This window comes from Hibiscus syriacus, unplaced genomic scaffold (genome assembly GCF_006381635.1).
Source record: "Hibiscus syriacus cultivar Baekdansim isolate YM2019G1 unplaced genomic scaffold, ASM638163v2 tig00110280_pilon, whole genome shotgun sequence".
Taxonomy (NCBI): Eukaryota; Viridiplantae; Streptophyta; class Magnoliopsida; order Malvales; family Malvaceae; genus Hibiscus; species Hibiscus syriacus.
In genome coordinates, this window is record NW_024062660.1 from 405989 (window position 1) to 411251 (window position 5263).

Consider the following 5263-nt stretch of genomic DNA (forward strand, 5'->3'; position numbering starts at 1 on the left):
CGAACTCAAAAAAAATTTAGAAGTTCGATTGAAGCCTAAAATTTGAGCTCAATTGAAGCCTAAAATTTGAGCTCAATTGAAGCGAAAGAATAGTTCGCTTTGTGCTCACCAAAAGGCTCCATGATTTTGAATGTCAAATTACCTCTATTATTTATAGAAGTAAGTTGGAATGCTCTTCTATGTTTCTTAGCCATGTGGGATTGTTTTGTTCTCATATTTTTACTCTTTAAACTTTTGGGATACTCTTCTATATTTCTTAGCCATGTGAGATTGTTTTTTTTAAAACAATTAAACCAAATGACATCATTTGTTATGATTTTTTTAAACTCCAATTTTATTTTTTTGATTATAGTTATATAATTATATTTATTATTTAATATGTTTTACCTTAAATATTATGTTGTAGTTGATTTGAATCATTTTGTTTCACTTGATTTATGGTTTTTCATTTATACATGTTATGACTTGTGATATTTTTATACCTTTTAATATTGTAAACTTAAAAAAAGTGTTACGTATATATTAATATTGCTTTGAATATTATGTAAAATTAAAAAATTTATTATTTTATATAAAATCCGGTTCAACCAGTACCTTCACCAGTTCAATGTCCGGTCCGATTTTGAAAACATTGGATCAAACTCATCAAATTTAGGGGGTTCGGGGTAAAAAAAAAAAAGCTCATTACAACGAAGATGGCATTTTAGTGATTATCTTAACAATGATGAGTTATTTATATACATCTTCAAGAGCAATCACCCACCCTCCTTCAAAATTTCAAATTTCGTCAGAGCTGAAAACCCAGACAAACACCTGTTCGTTGTCGGATCACTTCCAAAAATAAGAATAAAGAATCATTTTTTTCTTTAAACATTGAACATTTCCCTCTTTCACACGGAAATGACGGTGTAATACTAAAAAGTTATTTGCTTCGTTGAACCAACTTTTCTTTTCTTTTTTTGCTATTTTTTTAGTTTCATTTTTTTGAATTTGAAGTTCAGGTTTGGATCTAAAAGCAGAGGATTTGCTGGCTTCGATAAGTTTTTATAGATCCAAAAAGTTATGGTGATGAAAGAGAGAGACGAAGAACTAGCTTTGTTCCTGGAAATGAGGAGACGAGAGAAGGAGAGAGAGAAGAACAGTTTTCTCTCGCTCAATAACTCTGAAGAACAGCTCAGTCATCCTTTAGGTAAAAAAATGATCGCGATGTCATTTGAGGTTCTTCCTTGGGGAAGATGAAAAGTTTTTTTTGAACCGATTTTTTGTTGGTTGACTGTTGACTAAACTGACGTTCTGTTGGATTTGTATAGGTTCTAATGTCAACGGAAACGGCGGCGGCGGAGGTTCTCCGGTAGCAAAGATTGTTTCGGCGCTGCCTGTACGAAAGACTGCGGCGGAGAATTTTTTGAATTCGGAGAATGAAAAGTCTGATTACGATTGGTAAATGCTAAAGATATATGATCTCTCTCTATCTGACTTGGTTGATTTTTACTGTATTCGGCGATTCTGCTTACTTTGCACTGAAAATTTACGATCTATCTTTGTTCGGAGCAGTATGTTGCTTATTAAGGAGCTCTAGGTTTTTGGATAACTGAATCTACGTGCTTAATAAATCTCCTTTCTTTTTTTTTTTTTAAACCAAAAGAAAGATCATGAAGTTTATGTGAGCAATAATTTGATTTTATCTTAAAGCTTCCTTTTAAGGTAAAGGTGTGGGTACCAATTAAGCCATAAAGAGGAGTACTTAAAATCATTCTATATCTTTACAAGAAAATCTCCATTTGCCTTTCGTAAAATTTGGATTTCGACATCAAAAGTTTTTCTTTTCTTTTTCCTAATGCAGAATTGAAATTTTAAATCTGCTGCTTCTGCAATGTCTACAATTCTAATGGCATCCATGATCCATTCCCTCTTTCAGATTTGCTGTTACCTTCAATGTATTTCAAAACTTAGTAATCATGTTTTAATGTTTCGACAGTGAAGCGAAGTTATGGACATTTCCTTATGGTTGCACCTTGAATTCATATGAATGATAATGATGTGATTCATTATGGAATTGTTTCTTACTAATGTTTTTCTCAGTAGTCTGTACTAATACAGAAGATATCTTCTGTCTTCAGGCTTCTTACTCCACCTGGTACACCGCTATTTCCCTCTTTGGAAATGGAATCGCAGAAGACTCTAATAAGCCAACTTGGGATGTCTAATGTTCGTCCGGTTGCATTGAAAACAAGGGTAAGAACATTTATGTGATTTGAGTTCTTGATGTTTTTAACCCATTTTCCTTCTGCTGTGATCAGCCTGTCCATATTGACAAAGTTGTAATTGGGGTTTGAGTTTGAATCATGTCATACTGGGAGCATTAAATCTTGTTGGCTTGTGTTATATCATCTTTATCGGGTTAAGTTATGATAGTTTGCTGGCCTTATTTGCTCTGTGGTTGTTAGAGATTTTGTTACTTCCCTATTGTCATATCTAGCAAATTTATCTTGCCTTGGGGTTTCAGCTGGCAAATCTCCCAGGGGAACCTGTTTCGAAGAGCACTCTTGCGTTAAAGCAACAAACTCCATCAGCTGGAGTGAACTCTTCCAATACTCTAACTAAAAGGCCATCCTCTTCAGGGGGTCCTAAATCTGCTAGTAGACCTGCAACACCGACTGGCCGGCCAACAATTCCCTCAGCAACCAAGCCTTCAAGGTCTTCTACACCTACATCACGAGCCAACTTGCCTTCCGTGAAACCTGCTGCTTCTACAGTGAGGTCCTCAACTCCGACTAGATCCACTGCACGTTCGTTGACACCAACTGCTAGACCCTCATTGCCTGCTTCCAAGTCAACATCAAGATCATCTACGCCAACACGTCGACCAGCTTCCTCGTCTGGAACACTTACTGCAACTGCACCTTCTGCTCGTTCGTCTTCAGTAACGAGATCAGCTCATACCACATCTTCAGTACCAAAATCGGCTTCCCTCACTTCACATATTAAACCAGCTCCTGCTTCATCTGTTACAAAATCAGTGCCTGCCGCATCTTCCATTACAAAACCAACTTCCACTACAACAAAAAGTTCTGTACCATCACGGGGCACATCGCCAACCGTAAAGTCTAGGCCTTGGAAACCATCTGAGATGCCTGGATTTTCGCTTGAAACACCACCAAATTTAAGGACATCATTGCCAGAAAGACCATCTTCTGCCTCACGGGGGAGACCAGGAGCTCCCGGTTCTAGATCATCATCTGTTGAGGCCAATTCTAATGGAAGACCAAGACGCCAGTCCTGCTCTCCTGCTAGAAGTAGGGCATCAAGCGGCAGTATCGGTAATGGGAGCTCCATTCGTTCTTTGCGTAGAGCAGAGCCCAACGGTAGTGACAGTGAGAGTCCAGTAGTGATTGGAACAAAAATGGTTGAGAGAGTGGTAAATATGAGGAAGCTGGCACCCCCGAAACAAGACGACTATCATCGCAATAATCCAACGGCAAAATTATCTACTTCCCTCGACAGCTCGGATTCGGGAGAACACTCTCCAAAAAGTCCCTAGATATGGCTATGAGACACATGGTAGATCTCTTTCTTTACATCAACACAGTCTGTTAACTCGACTAATCTTGACGCCTTCGGGATTTAATACTCGTTAATATATCTCATCATTTCTTGTACAGGATATCAGGCGAACTATTTCAGGTAATCAGCGTCCGCTTATGACAAATGTTCCGGCTTCCTCGATATATAGTGTGAGATCAGGATCCACAAGGAGCAGGACTGTAAGTGTTTCTGATTCTCCACTTGCCACGAGCAGCACTGTGAGCTCCGAGCCAAGCGTAAACAACAATTCCTTCTTCATCGAAGGGAGTGAAATAGACGACATTGATATTAGTAGTGAGAGAGGAGTCTCGTCCCCCACCAGCCAGCGTGCTGGCTGACAGAGGCAAACGATTTTGTCCGAATGTATATCGATTTTACGGGAAAGCTTGGTCGGCAGGACGACGAAGAAACAACCTGTTTCTTAAAGAAGCTGATATATATAAGGGAGCATTTCAAATGTCTGTAATCTGTAGTACCTGTAGGTAAGTACGTCAGTGCATTAATGTAAGAATGAGATTAGATTTTGAGAAGAAAAAGGGGACTATTTGTAGTTGAACTTTGATGTCTGGTCCTGGAAATGTTCCTGCTTTTCTCAAACTATAAAAAATGGTTGATTATGTGCACTCACGATTCATAGCTTTTAACTTTTGAACTTGGTATTTTGGTTAAAATTGGTACTTATATTATCCTTTGGTTTAAATTAATCCTTAACTTTTATTATACATTTTGATGTTTAATTTTGTATAAAAAATATATAACAACCCTAAAGAAAAATAGTGAAATTACACCACTAATCTTTAAGTTAATTAAATTTCACCGGTTGAATTCTAAAGTTCACAATATGCTCAATTTAATCCCTAACTTCATTAATATTTAGAACGTAAAAAACAAGAATCAGGTAAATAAGTTGATAAACGAGCTTATTCGTAAGCGAATTGAACACACATATGTTGGTGTTTATTCATTTATCTAATGAACATAAAAAAATTATTCACACCCATTTATTTAACTTAATAAATGAGCAATTCATGAACGGTTCACGAATGTAATGAATAATCTATCCATATTAGTTAACGATTTCTTTTCGAGTTGTTCGAAACACCCATTAACATAGGCCAAAGATGGCTTTGTTTGTACAAATGAATTTTGCTATTGAATTTGATAAGTAAATCATAAGAGCACAAACATAATAGTTCATTTACTAAATAAAGTAGGATACACATCAGCCAAGATAAGCCCCAAACTAGAGGTTCCATTACAAACATTAAACCTAAACATGAAATGAAAACCAAGTAATCTCAATTGAGATGACAAATAATTTATGTTTAAATTTATTAATTTTATATTCAATATTTAAATAACCATTATAAATATTATACTCTTAAATAAGAATAATTTAATATATTTGAATCGTAACCAACAACATTTAATCAAATTCAAAAGTAATCAAGGGTGGACGATGATGGGCTATATAATACATGCGATTCTGGACTATATGGAAGAGCAGTATATAATAATCTTGTGTTGGACTCAACATAGGTGAAAAGAGGATTAATTATAAAATAAGTCTCCAAATCATAGTATTTTTTTTATGAATGAGTGTCTAAATTATTTTTTGAATGATCTCGGTGTCTAACATTACAAACGTTAAGACTTTAGGTGCCCAGGCTGTCAACGA

At 36.1% G+C, this 5263-nt stretch overlaps 1 pseudogene; it reads left to right on the plus strand.

Moving 5' to 3' along the window:
- Positions 1–835: 835 nt before the first annotated feature.
- LOC120116031 lies at positions 836–4088 on the plus strand (annotated as a pseudogene).
- Positions 4089–5263: the final 1175 nt, after the last annotated feature.